This window comes from Sus scrofa, chromosome 5, assembly GCF_054392235.1.
Source record: "Sus scrofa isolate SSC_HxYL_T2T_F1_AM1 chromosome 5, Sscrofa_HxYL_maternal_Yorkshire_Landrace_v2.0, whole genome shotgun sequence".
Classification (NCBI taxonomy): Eukaryota; Metazoa; Chordata; class Mammalia; order Artiodactyla; family Suidae; genus Sus; species Sus scrofa.
In genome coordinates, this window is record NC_139387.1 from 95,733,675 (window position 1) to 95,755,646 (window position 21,972).

A 21,972-nucleotide genomic window follows, 5' to 3' on the forward strand; every position below is an offset into this window, starting at 1 on the left:
CTTAAAAAAATGATTGACCAACCCAAACCTTTAGTAACAGCAGCAAAACATTTTTTTTTTTTGTCTTTTTTTGCCTTTTTTTTCCTAGGGCTGCTCCTGTGGGACATGGTGATTCCCAGGCTCATGGCAACACCAGATGCTTAACCCACTGAGTGAGGCCAGGGTTCGAACCCACCAACCTCATGGTTCCTAGTCAGATTTGTTAACCACTGAGCCACGATGGGAACTAGCAAAACATTTTTTAATGCTGAACCTTTTTTCCTGTGTTCCTGCCTGTGTGTGTGTATTTATGTGTGTAGGTATGCGTGGGTGTGCACACGTGTGTGTGTTTGTGTGTGTGTGTGTGTGGAGAAGAGCTTGAGAAAGAAGAGGGTAGGGAGCATAAAGGAAAAGTGTGAGTCTCAGACTATTTTACGCAGTTTTTGCGTTTTTGCAGTTGTATTTCTTTAAGCACATACGTGAACTCGAACTCACTCCAAAGTGTTTTTGCCTCTGTCATTAGGATGAGACCTGATGTAGTGACTAGAAAAGACAAATGTGTTTACATGGTAATTAAGATCATTACTTACATTCATGCACTAAATAGTGGAAGTCCAATTATGTGCCAGATACTGTGCTTGGCAAGAGCCAATAAATAATAATTTATGCTAAGCTCTTTTAATGAGCTTTAATGTTCTGAAAATAAGAGGAAAATGGTGAAGAATTCTACATTATAAAAGTACAATTCAAAAATGGGTTTCTTACACAGATATTTTCCCATCACACCATGATTGTTGTAGACATTGCAAAATAGTATTTATGCTCAGCACAGCTCTGAAATGTTGATAGTTATGAGATCTGGCAGTGGTGGATCTTGTTATTTCAGGCGCTAGTAAAGAACAATATGTGTTCTTCTTTTTTTTGTCTTTTTGCTGTTTCTTGGGCCACTCCCGCGGCATATGGAGGTTCCCAGGCTAGGGGTCGAATTGGAGCCGTAGCCACCGGCCTACGCCAGAGCCACAGCAACGCGGGATCCGAGCCGAGTCTGCAACTACACCACAGCTCACGGCAACGCCGGATCGTTAACCCACTGAGCAAGGGCAGGGACCGAACCCGCAACCTCATGGTTCCTAGTCGGATTCGTTAACCACTGCGCCACGGCGGGAACTCCCAATGTGTGTTCTTCTAAAACAGATTAAAAAAGGGTTTCTTTTCCATGCCAGATTATCCTATTTTCTTGACTTCTCGAGAATTCACCGCATATCCACTCATGTATGTATCTTCTTCTTCATTATCTTCATCTTATTTTTTTATGTTAATAGGATACTTTAAAGAGGGTTCCACCTCTTGCTTTTTCACTCAGCAGTTGCTTTTGTTAACATGTTAGCACCAACCGATCTACCCCACTGGTTTTTATTATGGTTGCCTGGCTTTCCACTGTATAATAATTTAATTTTCCAGGCTTCTAATTTACTTTAAAATGGTGGCTTTACTTCTTGCTGTACAGAGTTCTCTTTTAATGAGAATTACACAAAATAATGTATCTGACTGCTACTCTAGAGGCAGGACCAAGAAATTAACAATAAATATGAATGGGGTGGGGAACGTAAAATTGATAATCACATTGAAAAGGTTTGGGAGTTTCCTAAAAAGTTGACTATGTAGCTACCATATGACCCAGACATTCTAATCCCGAGTATTTACCTAAGAGGAATGGAAGCATTTTCCATACAGAGATATGTATGCAAACATTTAGAGCAGATATATTTTAACAACTCAGTGCTAGAAATAATCCAAATGTCTATTGGAGGTGAAAGGACAAACAAATCATCATGTAACTGCATCATGGAGTAATAATAAGTGACAAAAAGAGACTATCAAAACATACAAAAATATGAGGAAGTATCAAATTAATTATACCGAGTGAAAGGAGCTAGATCAGAAAAGTGTAGCTATTACAGGATTCCATTTATATGAAATTCTAGAAAATGCAAACTAATCTATCCTGGCAGAAGGGACATCAGTGGTTTCCTGGTGATGGGAATGCAGGGTGGGCGTTGGAAGGGAGGGCTTACAAAGAATCACAACATTGCAACATGTTACAGAGTGACACACGTCCTCCTTATCTTGCTTTTGTTGATAGTTTCGTGTATGTATACAAAAGAGTATACTTAATGTGCATATTTATATGTGCAGTTTATCGTTAAAAGGTATGCTTCCATAGGCTGGAAAATAAAATATTAATAGGATGGATTGAGTAGATCGTGTTTATTCTTGTGTTATGCATGTTGTTTTCCTCTGTAGATAACAACAAATGAAATTCAACACGAGGAATGAATCACATATCCCAAATTAATGGCGTCTGTTTTAAAAAGGTTTGCATCCCATCCTCTTCCTCCCTAGCCCCCCATTTGCACGGCGACACACTCAGTGAAAGGGCCCCGGCTGAGGCACAGCATGAAGGGGTCTGATGTCCAGTGGTGCCGAGGGGGAGGTGGTAGCTCTCTGTAGCGCAGCAGGTTCTCTGGCTCCTTTCTTTCTGGCAGGTGTTTTAATTTGAATGAATCACAGAGGCATTACACTCAGACCCTTCAGATGCTGGGCATGTATAAACATTGGTCAGATTGTTCTCAGAGCTTTGCAGGCCTTTAGGGATCTGGCTTTTAAAAACTCAAGAGCTGGGGAGTTCACTTCCCTTTGTGGCTCAGCGGTTAAGGATCCTGACTAGGATCCATGAGGATGTGGGTTCGATCCCTGCCCTTGCTCAGTGGGTTAAGGTGTTGCTGTGGCTGTCGTGTAGGCTGGCAGCTGCAGCTCCGGTTCGCCCCCTAGCCTGGAATCTTCCATATGCTGCAGGTGCAGCCCTGAAAAGCAAGCAAACGAAATACTCAAGAGCTGTCCTTTGGGGGAGGGAGCTTCCACTCCTGTGCAGGGACCCTCTGTTTCCCTTCGGACACACCCTGGGACAGTGGATGGATGCTCTCCTTCGGGATCATCTGACAAAATGGGAGCTGTGGAAACTGGTCATTTGTGCCTTGTCTGCACATCAGATATATCCCAGGTGCCTGGAGGGCTCGTGGTGGGCAAGATTCCCTGCCAGCTGCCATCAGGTCTCCGAAATGTATGCAGTGCAGGCCATGCCCTGAGGAAGCTCTCCATTTGCTTGAGGTGATGGGACATCACCCCATGTCAGCAAGCAATGTGGTGGTGAGTTTTGACAATAAAGAGCAGGGGCCCTGATATCAGATTGCCTAGGTTTGCATCCCAAGCTGAGCAAGCTGTTGGTGTTGCCTTTTTTTTTTTTTTTTTTTTTTTTTGTCTTTTTAGGGCCGCTCCTGCGGCATATGGAGGTTCCCAGGCTAGGAGTCCAATCGGAGCTGCAGCCGCCAGCCTACGCCACAACCACAGCAATGCCAGATCCGAGCCACGTCTGTGACCTACACCACAACTCATGGCAATGCCAGATCCTTAACCCACCAAGCAAGGCCAGGGATCGAACCTGCGTCCTCATAGATACGAGTCAGATTCATTTCCACTGAGCCACAATGGGAACTCCTCAAACTGGGCAAGCTGTATGACCTTGTCAGGTGTACCTCAGTTTCCTCACCTGTAGAATGGAGATAATAATAGTCCTTACATCATTGTGGGGATAAATGCCTTCGTCTGTGAAAGGTGTTTGAGCAGCGCCTGGCACAGAGTGCTTGGTAATTGTTAGCTCTTGTTACCATACCCACAGCACCACAGGATGGAAGAGGAGATGGTAATAGCTGCTGTTTGGTGGCGAGTTACCTGGCACACAAGTGCCAGCCTGTATGCCAAGCGCTTCACATTCACGGTCTCATCCAATGCTTAGAAGGCCTTGTGAAGTGAGATATTTTGCAGATGAGAAAGCTGAGGCGCAGAGCTGCCCAAGATGAATTGCACAGCCGTTAAGGATCTGAATCTGTATCTGATTCAAAAAGCAATGCTCTTTCCTCCGAACGGTGTTTCTAGGGAGGACAGGGAGAAGTCTCCTCTTGGCGAAGCTCTCTGAGCTCGAGAGCCCGCTCACGACTTGCCTGAGACCCCGTGGGCGTCCGGGTTTCCTTAGACCAAACCCCCAGTGTTTCTAGACAGTGGCAAGGCCGGCTTGTGAAGGGGCCAGGCTGGGCTGTCTTAGGCCGGAGGAGAGAGCCAGGACCGGTGCCGGCAAATAGACGGACTTGGGGTGAAGGTCCGGGGGAGTCTTTTGCCCCAAGCTGTGTGACACGAGATGAGACAGAAGCGTGCTTCTCTCAAATGTAAGTGGTTCTGGAGGTAGGCCGTGGAGAGTTAGGATGGCTCCCCGAGGTCCTCAGGGATGGGGACCCAGGGTGTTGGCCTCTGTTCTTGTAGCTCTACCCCGAAACCACGCTGCGGCCCAGACCAGGCTCAGGCTTCTGCAGAGCTTTCCATGGAGCAGTTTCATCAAGTGAACAGGAACTCACTCCTGCCTTTGGGGAAGCAGGCTCTGGATGGTTTATTTTTTTGCCTATTAGTCTTATGTCCTCCAGGGTTTTCTTGATTTGCTTTTCAGGTATATCCTGCCATTTTATGAATTCAATGTTATACATCTTTTTAGGCTATTTAGTACCTATCGATCCTTTTGTGTGCATACCAAAGTCGCCCAGGGCATTCCAGGGCGGGTAGAGAATAATGACTATGCCAACTAGTGAAAACAAAAGTGACAGCACAGGAACCTCTGCTTAGGACAGGGAATTGAGTGAACTCCAGATTTGCTTCATTTTGCTGGGAAGAAAATACCACTTATTAGGATGTTTCCTATTGCGATCTGTTATTTTCCTTTTTTTTTTTTTTTTAAATCTTAATTTGCTCTTTCATGGGGGAAAAGTCATTTACTTAAAATGAAGTCATTTACTCAATCGTTCTGAGCCACAGAGGTGCAATCCCTGGCTCCGTATAGTTTATCAAGTGGCAAGAAATACAAGCAGAGCTGAGGAGGGAATAATTACAGCGGCTGTAGGCACATATTGGGAAGGTACCTAACCCGGTATCCGGAGGGCAGGGAAGGCTTCCTGAGGAAGGAACATGCAAAGTGAGCTGTAAAAGTGATACGAATTAGCCACAAGAAGAGTTTCTTTTCAGGTGGAGGAAGCAACGTACGTAGACACTGAGGGATGAAGGGCATGCGTGTGCATTTGAGGGGCTCCGGGGCATTCTGCTTGGTTGAGGACTGGAGGCAGTGGGGGCAGACTGGCTGGCTCACAGAAATCCTGTCAACCACATAACGGTCCTTTAGGGCATTGAGATGCCATTAGGGGATTATACCTAGGGAATGACATCTGAACTTTGAGTTCAGTTCAGGGTGGAGCCAGTGGGGGATGGGAAGTGCTTCAGCACGTGCAAATGCCCTGGGGTGAGTTGAGTGGGAAGGAGGAACGCACAAGGTGGCCGGCTTGACTGGAGCGCAGGGAGCAGCGGGGAAGGGCCCTGTGGAAGGCTGGAGTCTCCGCTTTGAGTCTTGAAGTCATGTTGATGATTTTTTTTACTTTGAGAAAACCATTCCTTGAGCTTCTATGTAGCAGATGGACGGGTGGCAACAGGAGGTGGTATAAGCCCGTTGGGAGGCCACTGCCATGGAGGGAAGAGAGAGGTGGTGAGGGCTTGGACAGGCGAGTGGAAAAAGTGGGGAGAAGTGGCCCCATGCGTGCAAAATTTTAAAGAACTTTCTATAGGGCAGGAGAAAGGGGTGACAGCGGTGTTTGGTTGTGAGTTTCAGAGGTCGTAACTCATGTGTTTGTCCACGTAGCTCATGAGCATATCCCTTAGGACTCAGGGAAGGCCATGGAGGCTCAATGAGGCTCCTTTCCTAAAAACGAGAAATGAGGGACCCAGAAAGCCTGTTGTGCCCAGGAGCCACAGGGGCCTGTTGGGTTATACCAGGATGGTGCTGTGTGGTTGCCCGAATGCCAACGGAATAATTCTCAGGCCACGTCCAGAGGTGCTCCTTACCATGGGGCAGCCTGCCCTTGAGGTTCATAGCGTGATCACACAGCATGCTCGCTCCTTGAGCTACATCTTCATCCTTCCCGTCTCTTCTCCTGGTTCCTTTGATCCATGGGTCTCGGTTCTGACCTCTGGAGCCTCGTAGAATGAGCGTGATCCCTCTTCCACGTGACAGATGTTTGAAGGAATCTCTCCTGTTGACTGGTCTTCCTCAAGGTACCCGTCTCCGTGCCTTCAGCCTTTCCTCCCGGGGCTTGTTGTCCAAACCCTTGGCCAACGTGGCAGTCACTTCCTTCCAGCATCTCCATTGCGTGGTGGTGTCCCTCTCAAAATAGGATGGATTACAACTGGCTGTCGCCGCCGCAACAGAAATAGGGTCCTGTGGTGATGAGGACATTCATTCTTTGTTCCACGTTTCTATTCTGGTGGTAAAAGGTAATTTATACTCAGAGATAAACAACAGAAAAATATAGGGAAGAAAAATGTGAATTCCTATAGTACTATCATCTGGAGATAATTAGCTTAAATTTTGGTTTAATTTCTTCTAATTTTTTCTTCTATTATGTTTGTTTTTTTTTTAATGGGTACAGATAGGCCTCTTGCTTTTATATTCAACATCTTCATGTCATTAAAACTTCTCGAAGTTCCCGTCATGGCTCAGTGGTTAACGAATCCCACTAGGATCCATGAGGTTGTGGGTTCCATCCCTGGCCTTGCTCAGTGGGTTAAGGATCTGGCGTTGCCCTGAGCTGTGGTGTAGGTTGCAGATGCAGCTCGGATCCTGCGTTGCTGTGGCTGTGGTGTAGGCTGGCGGCTCCAGCTTCCATTAGAGCCCTAGCCTGGGAACCTCCATATGCCACGGAAGCGGCCCCAGAAATGGCAAAAAGACAAAACAAAAACAAAAACAAAAACAAACACAAACAAACAAAAAAAAACTTCTCATCACTATTTACCTATTTTCTGAGGTCCTAGATAGTTTTTCATTTTCTGTTTTTAGAAATGACATGCATTGTAGCACAGAAATCTTGTTTGCATGTCTCACCTCCTTAAGGTACATTACTGGTTGGAATTCCTGGGTGCATGCATTTTTGGGGCTCTTGGTACCTTTTTGCAGGCTGTCCTCTGGAAAGGCTTTACCCATTCCCCTCCACAGCGTCCCAGTGGGGGTAGGTGAACTTGTCTAATTCGGTCTGTCCTCACTCAGTCCAGAGGGTAGAAGAGCTGGGGCTGTGAGCCACAAGTAGGAGGAAGGCAGGTGTCGATGGGATGCCGCTAATGCAAACAGGTACCATTTTTGAGTATCTACTTGTGTGCCAAGCCCTTACTAACAAGCGTATTTCGTATTTTTGAATCCCATATTTCTCATGTCATCTCTGCACATCAGCTGCTATGACAGATAAAGAAACAAGTGTGCAGAAGTTAAGTGGCTTGTCCAAGGTCACAAGATGGTTGGACAGTGAAGATAATTTTGGTGCGAGTTACGGAGTATTTGACTAGGAGAGGCTTTGGGTTTTAGGTTTTTTCCAAAAGAAAATCTTTTCCCAAGTGCAGCATACATCCAGAAAAGTGCACACATCTTCAGCTCTCTTACTCGATGAAGTAGCACTGCTCCCGTCTCTGTAACCCCCACCCAGATGAAGAAATGGAATTTGATCAACCTGATTAACAATCAACCTGACTAACCTCCTCCTCGTTTCTGACATTGTTCGTGTTTGGTCTTTTCGGCATCGACTGCGGCACGGGGAAGTTCCTGAGCCAGGGAGTGAACCTGTGCCACAGCAGCGAGCTCCGCAGCTGCTGCAGTGACAATGCCTGAACCTCAACCTGCTGCGCCGCAAGGGAGCTCCAGCCTAACATCGTTAGTTTTGCCCATTTTCAAACCTTCTTTATATACATGGAATCAAGGTGTATACAGCCCCCCTTTTTTGCTTCTTGCCCTCAGTATTATGACTGTGAGATTACTGTATTGTGTGTAGCAGTAACATGTGCCTTTTTATTACTGGAGAGCGTTCCTTTTGCACGATGGTACCCCAGTTTCTCATTTCACTCTTGTTGGACTCTTGTGCTGTTTCTGACTGATGTGCACGTGAACAGGTCTGTACAGCAAAAGGCACACGTGTTCTTCAGGCCCAGGGGATACTGTTGCATAGGTCTCCATTTTTCCACGTCTAAAACATTTCTTTCCAAAAACTACTTCCCAGCCACGGCAGCCCTTTAGGAAATGCCTTCACAAGGGACTTAATGAAATGGTTTCGAAGCACAGAGCTTAAGTTATTTACACCAGAAACACTAAGCGGGGAGATGCCACCGCTGCTGGTGAAGATGCAGGAATGGGTCCCAGCAACTATACAGTTTGAAAAACAAACTTTTTTAAATAAAAAAATGTGTATGCGTGGGGGGAGGAAGACAGAGAAAACATATGCATACACCCGTGCACAGAAAGGAGCGGGACGGGGGGGTCTCAGTGGAGCTGCAGAAGTAAGGGGCTTTGGGACCTCGAGTCAGAGAATGTGGTCGCAGCCTCGCAGAGTGATGACTGCGCCAGTGAACGGGACATTAACTCTGCTGCTGGCAGCTCCAGGCAGGATGCGCTGCGAGCAGGAATGCTGCTCTCATTTCATCATGAATCTCGGCGAAGCAAATGCTGATCTGCTCCAACCTGCTGTGCTGGAAGGAAGGATGCTCCTGGGATGTCGCCCAGGTCCTCCAGGTGCGCTGAAGAGGAACAGGGGAGGGGCCGTGCATGTCCTCCGAGGGAGGTGCCTCTTCACCCAAAAGGTGGAGGAACACCAGAGATTAGGGTCCAGAATCTTGTCAGACCCCGAATCGCGTGCACCTGAACTTGGGAGATTGATTCTAAGAGCCCACGGGAAAGTGGGAACTCGAGCGATCCTGTGTCATGGTGTGTCTGGCGCGGCTCCAGTGTCTGCCTGCTTTCCTGGTGCGGTTGTTAAAAGCACCCCCTTTTCACTCTTAGACATGTCCTGATTCATACAGTAAATTTTATGATCACCCCCTTAGACTCCATCTTTGAGGCTCTGCCACTTATATGCATTGTGACCTTAGACAAGTTACTCCACCTCTCTGAGCTTCATTTTCCACCCTTGCCACTCAGGACGGTAGTGAAGATGACACGAGGAAGTCGGTGCTGGACCCTTAACCCTGTTCTGGCTCAGAAAAAGCACTGGGATTTTAAGGCCTTAAAACGTTACCTCTGCTGTTTTGATCATCGTTGCTGGAATTCCCTTCAAACAATGATAATTAAACTGTGAACGTCTGAGACAGAGAGGCTGGGAGGGTTTGTGTTTTCTCCATCTTACCTCTGAAACAATTCGCTTTTCTTCTTCCCAGGATAGAAGAGAGAATTAATTGGTAGGGCTTTCCTTCGGTGTTATGCTTCCAAATGCAGATGCGAACAGCATTTGAAATGCGAATCCTCGGGATTGGGCTTAAATGCCTCAGCCTTCACGTTAGGGGGTTGATTAAGAAACCCTAAGGTAATATTCAGTATTTATAGGCATGATGTACCGAATGGTTTTTGCCTGTTGTCCTGATGTAATTATTAATAATTTCCTTTTACTCTCAAATGTGTCTCGGTTTGGACAAAGGATTATATGGTTACCCTAAATAAAAACGATGCAGGCTTATCTTGAGGTTAGGAGTTTTGCACTAGAAACAAGGCAAAGAGCCATAAAGGGGAGAACAGGTCAGTAAATTATGGTATAGTCCTGCAATAGATTACTAGTAAATAGCAGCGAACAAGGAGTTCCCGTCGTGGCGCAGCGGAAATAAATCCGACTAGGAACCATGAAGTTTTGGGTTTGATCCCTGGCCTTGTTCAGTGGGTTAAGGATCCAGCGTTGCTGTGAGCTGTGGTGTAGGCCGGTGGCTACAGCTCTGATTCGACCCCTAGCCTGGGAACCTCCATATGCTGAAGATGCAGCCCTAAAAAGACAAAAGACAAAAAAAAAAAAAAAAAAAGAAAAAGCAGTGAATAAAAAGATAAAGTATAATTATGTGTTTAAACACATATGACTCACAAAATAAATAATAAATAATGAAAAGCAAATTGCAGAAAAATACCTACTGTATAATTTCATTTGCATGAAGTTTAATAAAGCAAAATTAAATGATTTATTGCTTAGGGATACATATATGTGATGGAACTATAAAGAAAAGGAAGGGGATGATTAACTCAAAATTCAGGTCGACGTTTACCTGGGCTGGGTGCGGGTGCCTGGGGTGGCGGGGAAGGGCCCGGAGTCACAGAAGGACACAAAGAGCTTCAAAGATACTGATTTTGATTCTCTTTCTTAAAGTGTGGGATGGGTACATGGGCGTTTCTTATTTGTTCTTTTATTTGAAGTATGCATACCTATCGGAGTTCCTGTCGCGGCCCAGTGGGTTAAGAATACAACACACTGTCGGCGAGGATGTAGGTTTGATCCCTGGCCTCGCTCAGTGGGTTAAGGATCTGGCACCGCTGCAAGCTGCAGTGTAGGTTGCAGATGTGACTCGGATCCGGCGTTGCTGTAGCTGTGGCTGTGGCATAAGCGGGCAGCTGCAGCTCTGCTTGGACCCCTCGCCTGGGATCTTCCAGGTGCCACAGGTGTGGCCCATAAAAAAATAAAAAATAAAATACGATGTCCCTATCTGTGATGTGCATTGTCTTGAGCTTTTTCCCACAGATATAGAAAATCAAATAACATAATAATAAAAACATACAGAGCATAAAATAAAAATAAAATGGGTGTTGCGTGGTATCACACTTTACACTTTCTGTGTGTGTGTGGTTTGGGGTGGCTGTCCGTAGTCGAGTGAGTTTAGGGAGATGGTAAAGCTCTGGGCTGAGCAGACAGGCAGTTCGCTGGCACCTGCATCTTTAAGACTCTGGAGGTAACGGGACAAGCGATTCAGTCTTCTTTCTCCCGCTGGCACTGCTGCTGCCACTCCCGCTAAGGTGCTGACGCTCCTCAAGCGAACATTCTGCTAATCCCATCACATATGTGAGGTCTTATCATTCTCAAAAAAAGGGCCGTGAGGTCGAGTTGGTTGTCGCCTTCATTGTACATCAAAGACAGCGGAGCACGGAGGGTTAGGACACCTACACGGTGGTGAGCGCCCGCCTGGGCAGCTGCCTTCATCCCCGGCTGCCCCTGCTGCTTCCAGGCCTGGCTGCTAACCCCCCTCCCCGCCCCCCCAACCTGGGATGGAGCCTTTTCAGGTTGACAGAAAGCTTTCATCCCTTTGTGGTTTTGAGGATGACATCTTTGCCAGACTCCGCTTGTCCCACGTCTTGGTGGCCAGTGGTCCTGGCTGCTCCCCCCGGGACCTTGGGGAAAGCGGGTTTCCAGCTCCTGATACTGGGTGATTAGGGAGGGGCTGTTTCCTGCAAAGGCAACCCATCCTTCAGGGGCTCTTGACATGACCCATTTGGATTCGGTTCTTACGAAGGGCTGGGTGGGGGCTGACCCCAACAGTCCAGGGTGAATTCAGAGGCTTAGTGTGATAATCTTCAGGAAAAAAATATGTCGGAAAAGTACCATATGGTATCACTTGTATGTGGAATTGAAAATGTGGCACAAATGAACTACCTGCAGAACAGAAACAGACTCAGGGATGTGGAGTCCAGGCTTGTGTTTGCCTCGGATGGGGGAGGAAGTGGGATGGACTGGGAGTTTGGGGTTGGTAGATGCCAACGATGACATTTAGAATGGATGCGCAGGGAGGTCCTGCTGCACCGCACAGGGAGCTGTGTCCAGTCAGTTGTGACAGAACGCGATGGAAAATAGTATGAGAAAAAGAATATGTGTGTGCGTGGGTGAGAATGGGTCACTATGCTGTTCGGCAGATGTTGACACAAAACTGTAAATCAACTGTACGCTAATGAAAATATAATTAAAAAAGACCTCTGCCCCCCAAAAGTGTATATGAAAGAAAAAAAGGAGGGAGACACTCTAGACAGAGGATCTTAGACCCCAGCTGGAGGGACTGCTGCAGGCAGAGGCTGCTTGAGGGGGATTAGAAAACAGCCTGACCCTGCCTTGAATCCTTGCTCTGCCTCTTCCTAGCAGCTGTAACCCTCAGCAGGTCATGTCACCTCACTGAGGTCCAGTCTCCTCCTCTGTAGTTTAGGAGTGACAGTGCTGTGCTAGACCGTCCACTCTTTGCCCCACATCTTATTCTTTCCTTCTGTGTTCACGAAACCAGGCAAAGGTCACTTGCACTCAGGAAGGATGGGCCTTGCCTCTGGCTTTAGGGGCAGACATGTGAGCTTCTGGTCCCTGAGAAGTAAGGGGAGTTTCTTCCTGGCTAGGAGGGAGGTGGAGGAGGGCTTCTGCTTGTGCTACTCTCTGCTTCTTGATTCAGATGCAGCCAGGGAAGGACGTGATGCTTGGAACTGCTGCAGCCCTTTCATGACTATGAGGCAGGAGACCAAGAGAATCAGAGAGGCCAAGCACAAGTCCTACATCATTTGAGCTTCCCCCACCCCCCTCCTCCCAGGTATCCAGGGAACTGTCTATACCCAGATTTCTTGTTATGTCAGGAAAAAAGACCCCTATTTATTTGAGCTCGTGTTAGCCATGTTTTCTGTTACTTGCAATCAAAAAATGATTTTAAAACTATTCCTTATTGAGTTTTCATGAGAAGTGGAGAGACTGTATTTTTAACATGTCTGGAACAGAGCAGGTGCATAGCGTTAGGTACCATCATCATTACCGCCTTCACCCCCAGCATGTCTCCGGGGGCTGGTCAGGCTCTAGGGACAGTGGAAGAGAGAAACGTGGAAGGATTTTGGTCCCTCCCCTTCCTCAGGTTATCCTGCCTCCTATAGAGGTTGGTCCAAGGCATGGTGGGGTGCCCAGTACTGAGGAAGGGGTGTCAGGAGTGGAAAGAGGCGTGGAGGGAGGTCAGGTGAGCAGATGAGGCTCCTGGCTTGAAGGTATTGCTCTCACATTTTATTTCTCTGAAATGGGATCCTGTTCTCCTAGGCCCCTGATCAAAATAACATTTACACAAATAAATGCAAAGATATGTATTTTTATAGGCTTTTTAGCATTCACGGCTTAAAAACACTGTGAATGGTAACAGCCTTAAACTCTTCAACAGCTTTTCCTTTAAATGGGTGCCCAGGGAATAGTGTTTTTTATACAGAACAAACATTTCTGGCAGAGGATTATTATAATGAGCCAAAGTCTCTATTTTCAGCTCCCAATTACCTTTCAATCCACTTGCTGTCATCAGACCACACTTGCGTCTCGTCTGCTGGAAGGTGCAGAAATGAGTGCATTACCATCAAAGCGTGAAAGGCTAGTAGAGCTTTGCATAATCAGTGCTGGAACTGTCCCTCAGACTTTGCATCTGTTACTCTTGCCCTCTAGTGCCTTTAGTTTGAAATTCTGCCCGAGCAAAGGTCTCGTGACTCGTTTGAATCATTTTCAAGTCCTGGTGTGGATTGTCTAGTCACCCCCGGTTGGTTTTTTTTTTTTTTTTTTTTTTTTCACGGCACATTTTTGTCTTAGGCAGAGTCCCTGCGACGATCCCAAATTTGTCAAAATAATAGAAAACCTGCTTGATGCCACTGACAAGGCGGATACTTTGAACACCCCTGGGGGGAGAGGCTGAACGCCCAGCTCGTCTTGCTCCCTCACAGGCACCTGGAGCCGCGGAGGCCCGGCTCCCCTGGGGAGCACGAGGGAAGCCTTTGTCGTCCTGACCGTGTGCCGCGGGGGGAGAGGGAAGAGTTGACAGCAGATGCCCGGAGAAGCGGGTGAGGTGGGTGAACGAGGCGGCAGGAGCGCCTCCGCGGGTCAAAGAGTGAGCACGAGCCGCACCAGGGCTGCGTTAAAAACATTTAGCAACTGGTGCAAAACACGCTCTACTCTGTAACCACGCAAGCAGCGCCCGAGGGTTCCTGGGTGCCCATCCGGAATTCACAGAGGAGGTCCAGGGGCAGAAGAGACCAGGGTGGCCAGGGACACTGAAGAGGCCTGAGGTACAAGAAGGCATAAACATTTGAATAATGGGTGCAAATCATCCTGCAATGTGCAAGCAAAAATCGCCTCTAAATGCAAGCCTTTGTGTTGCCCGAGATGATACCGGGTATGACAGGGGCAGACACAGTCCATAGCAGGTGCTTTTTAAGCATTTACTGAAAGGATCAATAATGAATGTGCCACCAGATGATGGATCGGAAACCCTCCGTATATGCTAAAAGAATTCATTTTCATGAGATCCCCCTTGTGGTTTGCTTGGTTTGGCATTGTTTCTATTTTATATGAGTTTCTTTTCTTTCTTTTTGTTTTTTGCTTTTTAGGGCCGCACCTGCAGCACATGGAGGTTCCCAGGCTCAGGGTCAAATCAGAGCTACAGCTGCCAGCCTACACCACAGCTACAGCCACGCCAGATCCAAGCTGCATCTTCGACTTACACCACAGCTCATGGCAACGTCGGATCCTTACCCCACTGAGCAAGGCCAGGGATCGAACCCACAGCCTCATGGTTCCTAGTCAGATTTGTTTCCGCTGCTCTGCGATGGGAACTTCTATATGCCTTTCCAAACATGAAACAATGGCATGGATAAGAAAGAAAAACCACCATTTGGGGGGGGGAATGTTTTTCTTTCAATAAAGCCAGAGAGAGCGATCGAATCTATTGGTATTTTTCCCTTTGTACTCTCTGTTGTGAAACAATTGATGTGGAATAAAAATCTATAGTCTCTGCAAAGGCAGCTAGTTCATGTTATAAAGGGCATCCTTCGACAGTCTGAAATACCTGTGATGAAGTGTTAGAATAGAAAGGACTTTTTTTTCTGATGAGAAAACATGACTAGAAAATGGTAGCAATCTCTTTCTAACCACAGGCGCTACATCAAGGTGAAGCACAGTATTTGTGTTTTAAGGCCAGATGTCTCCTTGGGGAGATCAGGAAGGTGTCAGCTGGCATGCTGGAGTCCAGCAGTGTCTGTCATAAGAGCTTTGAGCCGTGGATGATTGTGATGAGCTCATGTAGGAGGAGTTCGACTACATGCTATTTTTGGTGGAATAGGAAAGATTCCAGGGAGTTTGTTTATTTGACTTATGCTGCTCTTCCCTATAAAGAATTTGAAGTGATTTTCAACAGTTGTATAATAATGAAGGTAGTAAAGTGAATCTAGAAATTGAAAATCAGAACCAAGGAAAAGACGAGACTGATAAAATACGAGCCGTTAAGTGGTAAAGTAGGCCTTTTGATTGATTTTTACATGGAGCCTCCCGGTAGCCATGGCAAAAGGGGAAACACGACAAGGCGCATAACTCACACTTTTGAAAAGGAGACAGCATATGAGTATCTCAGAGGAGGCATACCTTTCCTAAAAGATTGCAGTCTTAGCTATTGTTATTTTGGAGCTGATTATTTAATTTTGATAATTCAGCTTGCTTACTTCTTCCCCCTGTTGTTTCTTTAACTGTTAGAGTTACTTCTTGGCTTCATAGTCTCCACATTGTCAGTGACCTATTCATTTGTAGTGCCATCAAGGGATAGAGGGAAGGGAAAGAAGGTGAATTCAGAATGGTGAGCTTTGTAAATTACAGCTGTGGTTAAAGTCATATATCATATGGCATTTTAGCTAAGTTGATGTTATCTGTTGATTGGATTTTAATTCTCTATGACCATAGAGCAGAGAATTAGTTATATTTTTAAAAACTCTGACTTTATGTAAAGCCCATCTAGCTTTATACTGGGCTGGAGATTGGAGCCCCTAACCAAGGGTCAAGGTTAAAAAGTAAAATTCATGTCCTCATTATGTACATTTAATGTATATCAGATCAATAAAACTTTCTGTTCACCTCATAGGATGAAGTTTTTGTTTGTGGTTTTCATTTTTAATAGCTGTGTAATATACTACAGCATTTTGTTCAGTAATTCAGTTCTCTTGTACAGTTAAGTATTTGTTTTCCTTTTTCTTTTTTTGTCCTTTTAGGGCCGTGCTAGTGGCATATGGAAGTACCCAGGCTAAGGGTCGAATCGGATCTGTGGCCACTGGCCTGCACCACAATCACAGCAACATCAGATCTGAGCTGTGTCCGCAACCTGCCCCACAGCTCACAGCAACACCGGATCCTTAACTCACTGAGTGAGGCCAGGGATTGAACCTGCGTCCTCTTGGATACTAGTCATATTCATTTCCACTGAGCCACGATGGGAATGCCCATGGGCATATAGTTTATTTCACTGTTGAAGAAAATGTAGGAAATGGGTTTATTGGACCAAAGGATATGCGCACTTTCCCATTGCATTCCTTTTTAAAGCATCAGTGAACTTTCTTTCACATCCTTGTCCACAAAGGCGATGAAAAGAGCTGCTGCTCAACAGTGGTCTCCTAGAGTCTATCAGCAGCCCTTCATCTCCTTTGCGATTCCCCTCTGAGCATCAGTTCTTCCAGTATTCTCTTATCTTTGCAACTAGAGTTCACCCAACTCCTCATAATTCGCACTTAGTGACATCAGTGTCACCCTCCTGTGAAAATACCCATTTATTGTATTTCGAGTTTCGAGCATATTGCATGTGTGGCAGAGACTGCTGGTTATGCTACTCTTCACTCTCGCCTTATCAGAACTCACAACTTGTGCTTGTGCACAAGCTGTCTGGAATAAGGACTGCATTTCCCAGCTTCTCATGCACCCGGAGGAGTCCGGGTGACGAAGTCTGGCTGATAGAATGTGAGCAAAAGGGTTGGTTGTCTGGGAGCTGGCAGGATCCTTTGGAGAAAACTGCTGAGTGCTCCTTCCCGCAGCTTTCACGGGTATCCCTCCTTTTACCCTGTGCCTGGAGCACTGTCATGATGCATGTTGCTCTAGCCACCACGGTGAGTCACGGGAACAAGAGCCATACCCAGAGGATGTAGGGATGGTGACTTAGAAGATGTGGGCATCTGGGAAGACTTTGTGGACCAGAGACAGCACGCTGGGCACGCTGCCACCGGCCTCTGGACTGTCATATGCAAGAGACTTGCATTGTTATGTATGTATGTATTGTTGTCTTTTTATCCCTTTAGGGCGCACCCGGGGCATGTGGAGGTTCCCAGGCTAGGGGTCCAATCAGAGCTGTAGCCTCTGGCCTATACCACAGCCACACCAATGCAGGATCCGATCTGTGTCTGTGACCTACACCATAGCTCTCGGCAATGCCAGATATTCAACCCACTGAGCGAGGCCACAGATCAAATCCGTGTCCTCATGGATGCTACTCGAGTTCGTTAACCGCTGAGCCACGATGGGAACTCCACATTTTTATTTTGTTTAAATCATTATTTTGGGCCTCTGTTACTCACAGCTGAATTTAACCCTAGCTGATAACACGAGTTTGTATAAAAGAGCCTACGTGGACAATCTGAGTGTCTCCGACATTCTCATTTGTTAGACGTGAATGTTTCATGGTTAGGCTGAAAACTGAGACCAAAGTAAAAGTGAATTGCAAGGATCAAATGATTTTCTTAATTCTTTTCTTACTCTACTCCTGTGTATTAAAAAAATCATCTTGATGGTGACAGCCGTGTTTCTTAAGCTCTTCTTATGTACTTGTATCATTTGTAAGGAGGTACAGTTGCCAGGGGACAAGGAGCAGTGGAGAGTCACTCCTGATGGACTTAAGGTTTGGTTTTGGGATGAAGGTGTTCTAAAATTAGATTGTGTTGATAGTTGCAATATAATAAATACACGAAACCCCGATGAATTGTCTCCTCCAAGTGGGTAAGCTATATGGTCTGTAAGTAACATCCCAAAGAAGCCGTGAAAAGAAAAATTTAGCAGCAATATCCCAGCATTCCACAAGATGAGGGTGTCATACCAGGAAAACAGTCCTTTTTTTAAACCCTCCATAAAACAGAATGCTATATGCTTTAGAGAAGAAATTCGGGAATTTGCCATCGAAAATACAAGGAGAGGAGTTCCTATTGTGGCTCATCAGTAACAAACCCAACTAGTGTCCATGAGGATGCAGGTTCGATCCTGGGCCTCCTTGCTCAGCAGGTTAAGGATCCAGCGTGGCTGTGGCTCTGGTGTAGGATGGCAGCTCTAGCTCCGATTTGACCCCTAGCCTGGGAACCTCAGTATGTCATAGGTATGGCCCTAAAAAGAAAAAGAAAGAAAAAGAAAATACAAAGAAACAAGAAAGTTAAAATAATAGTTTCCTAAGGTTGTAAGAAATAAAACAAATTTTGGCAATATTTATCCATCTCCTAAAAATGTAGCATTTTCTGTTCTTTCACAAGTGAGGACAGAATCGATAAAATTGAGCTTTGCCTCAGAGGACTTCAGCAAGCCTGAAAGATGTTTTTTGTTCTGTCTTTGCCTTGGTTTGCAAGTCTTTCTTTCCTGGATTTTGTACGCTTGGCGACGTGCACCCATATCCCTCTCTGACTGTCCTGTAGCATGAGCACCCGAAACCGCCACCCAAAGATATTTCCTTTTAGCACCTGATTTTCTTCCTCCTCAGTCGGTGTTTAGTCTCTGCTGCTCAGCCAACCTTTGGTAACTTAATAGTCCGTCTTCTAATAAACCTGTCTCGGAAACCAGAAGGTGTGGTTATAGCCAGTTAAGAGAATTTTCCTGTTAATCTTGTGTAAAGGTTTTCTCTATTCAGTTCATTGAACTCGGGGGTTGTCTCTGGAATTTATTTATCTGCACCGTTCCCGGCTTTGGTTCCCCGGTGGTCAGACGCTGGGCAGGCTCCCCTGGACTCAGCTCCCCATCACCTTGGCTCCTTCCTCCTGCCCCGCCCCCACCCATGGCCTTGTGCCTGGTACCCAGCTCCTTTTCTTCAGCAGATTGTGGAATGCTGGGAGGACCAGGGACAGCTTTAAACTTTCATAGTGCCTCGGGCTGTGTAGATGCTTAGGGATCGTGTGTTGAATGAGTACTTCTGGGTAGACAGAACTTCAGGGCGTGAGCCACAGGGAAGTGCTTCCTCCAAGGTTGCTTTGTCTTGTTATTTCATGTCTGCAGAGAGAATGTTACACGATCGGCTGAGAGAAATGCACCCTGCTTACTGTCTGATTGATCATGACATAGTTTATAAGCATGCCAACATGGCGTTAAAAGCACAGGAATTGAACCGCAAGAATGAAAATAATGTTTGGCTTTTCTTCCTGACAATCTGTGCATAAAATTTGTCAGTCCAGAATCTACCCAACGCGCCTCTGAAATGTGAGCTCTGGATGTCTTTTCGCTTTCCATTGGCAGCTTGATCAAAGCCATCATCCTGTCAGGTGGTTTGACCAAGAGGAAGATAAATCTAATCCAGAGTCATGCACAGACTCTTAAAACAAATGTCCTTTTTTTATACTGTAGCTTGGTTTGAGTTAACCATGAGGAATGTGAGTCTTCTCAACAAAAATCTTCTGTTTTTAAGTTTTTCTTAGAACTAGGATGTGGACTATTTACCATAATAGAGCAGAAGAGAAAATTTCCATTTCAGTCGGATGGGTTTTATTTTTTTTTTAATTTCTGTATGATTTTTATTTTTTCCATTATAGTTGATTTACAGTGTTCTGTCAGTTTCTACTGTACAACAAAGTGACCCAGCCATACATATATGTATATATATCGTATGTATATATACACATATTCTTTTTCTCACATTCTCCTCCGTCATGTTCCATCAGAAGTGACTTGATATAGTTCCCTGTGCTATACAGCAGGATCTCATTGCTTATCCACTCCAAATGCAATAGTTTGCATGTTAACCACAAACTCCCAGTCCATCCCACTCCCTCCTCCCTCTCCATTGGCAACCACAAATTTGTTCTCCAACTCCATGTGTATCTTTTCTGTGGAAAGATTCATTTGTGCCTTTTATTAGATTCCAGATATAAGTCATATCACATGGTATTTGTCTTTCTCTTTCTGACTTACTTCACCTAGTATGAAAGTCTCTAGTTCCATCCACGTTGCTGCAAATGGCATTATTTTGTTCTTTTTTATGGCTGAGTAGTATTCCATTGTGTATATGTACCACATCTCTTCTTAATACATTCATCTGTCAATGGGCATTTAGGTTGTTTCCATGTCTTGGCTATTGTGAATAGTGCTGCAATGCACATACAGGTGCATGTATCTTTTTCAATGAAAGGTTTGTCTGGATATATGCCTAAGAGTGGGATGGCTAGGTCATATGGTAGTTCTTTTTTTTTTTTGTCTTTTTGAGGGGCATACCTGCGGCACACAGAGGTTCCCAGGCTAGGGGTCTAATTGGAGCTGTTGCCGCCAGCCCATACCAGAGCCGCAGCAACACCAGATCCAAGCCATGTCTGTGACCTACACCACAGCTCATGGCAATGCTGGATCCTTAGCCCAGAGTGAGGCCAGGGGTTGAACCCACAACCTCATGGTTCCTAGTCGGATTCGTTTCCGCTGCGCCATGACGGAAACTCCAGTAGTTCTATATTTAGTTTCTGAGGAACCTCCATACTGTTTTCCATAGGGGTTGTACCAATTTACATTCCCACCAACAGTGAAGGAGGGTTCCCTTTTCTCCACACCCTCTCCAGCATTTCTTTGTAGACTTATTAGTGATGGCCATTCTGACAGGTGTGAGGTGGTACCTCATTATAGTTGGGATTTGTGTTTCTGTAGTAATTAGCAGGTGATTTTTTGGAGATTAAAAACCTGAGGACGTGAGTGGATGTGATTGTTGTAAATGTCTCCATCTTCTCAGACCTGGCGGCCAGTGTTAGGAGGGCAAGAAGCTGCAGGCCCTACCTCACGGATTTCCAGCCTTCCCATTCGTAGCTCTCATGATCTGTGTCCTCTCCTCTGCCACCCCCCACGTTTTCAAGGAGGAGGAGCTGAGCTCCAAAAGTCTGGAGACCTGGGGAGTTCCTGAGGTGGCTTAGTGAACATGACTAACATCCATGAGGATGTGGGTTTGATCCCTGGCCTCGCTCAGTGGGTTAAGGATCTGGTGTTGCCATGAGCTGTGGTGTAGGTCACAGATGTGGCTTGGATCCTGAGTTGCTGTGGCTGTGGTGTAGGAAGGCGTCTACAGCTCCAGTTTGATCCCCTAGCCTGGGAACCTCCATATGCCTCTGGTGCGGCCCTAGAAAGAAAGGAAAAAAAAAATATAGAGAGAGAAGTCTGGAGACCTGAGTTGGAGACCTTGGCCCTACCTTTGACTTTGGGTGGGTCTTAGCCCAGGGCATCCTATCCCCTAGGCAGCCCTTTGGAGATTTGTGCAGGCACTTTTAGGTGTCACAGTTATAGGTGTTACATTATTTAGGAGTTTGATTTCATTTTAGAATAATAGAGATGGCATAATAAAAAAAGATAGAGATAATGCCCTACCTACCCCTCAGAGAGATTTTGAGGGTCAGTTATGGAAACTGTGAATCGGAGGGGGTTTCCACAACTGCAGAGCGGAGGTAATGGCATCTTAGCAGAGCCCTCGGAAGGCGCAAGTCGGGTCACACACGTAGAGCGCTGGCTAAAGCAGAAGGTCCCAGTCGCGTGTTGCCCATCAGTGAAAGGTTTAATCCTGCCGTCCTGCCATCAACTCCGCCGCCCAGCCGGCTGTCTTGCTCTTGGCTGGATGATGCTTCATCCTGACCTCCCACACCTCCCCGTGCTCTTTCTCTCTCTCTCTCTCTCTCTTTTTTTTTTTTTTTTTTTTTTCATTTTCTCTGCCTGTTCCAGTCTGCTCTGTCCTAAACATCTCTCTCCTCTAACCTCACGCAGGGCCCGGCAGGAAGTGCCTTCTCCTTCCGTTAGTCTCCTGTTGAGTCATTTACTAAATGGCTGGCTCTCCTTCCACGCACCCAGGTCTTGCTGCTTCCCCTTGGGACGGGGGTCCTTGGCCGTAACGTGGGGCTGTGCACAGGAAGATACGCAGTGGTGCTTCGTTGATTTTCCACACCTGCAAGACATGAGGCAGGCCAGCACACCGCAACCTTTTCTTCCTTAAAGATGAGTAACGACCCAGGCAATAAAGCTACATAGCTACAGATTTTTGGAACAAGAAAACGCCTAGGGA

At 46.1% G+C, this 21,972-nt stretch overlaps 1 protein-coding gene and 1 long non-coding RNA gene across 4 annotated transcripts in view; one reads left to right on the forward strand and one right to left on the reverse strand.

Annotated features, from left to right (window-relative positions):
- Window positions 1–21,972, forward strand: part of TMCC3 (transmembrane and coiled-coil domain family 3) — a 400,246-nt gene that overhangs the window by 101,229 nt on the left and 277,045 nt on the right. The gene's annotated exons all lie outside the window — the stretch shown is intronic.
- LOC146403557 (uncharacterized) lies at window positions 3,330–10,019 on the reverse strand. Its single transcript, XR_014804404.1, has 2 exons — window positions 6,891–10,019; window positions 3,330–5,506 (listed from the first exon to the last, which is right to left on the reverse strand). It is a non-coding gene; the product is annotated as an uncharacterized LOC146403557 (long non-coding RNA).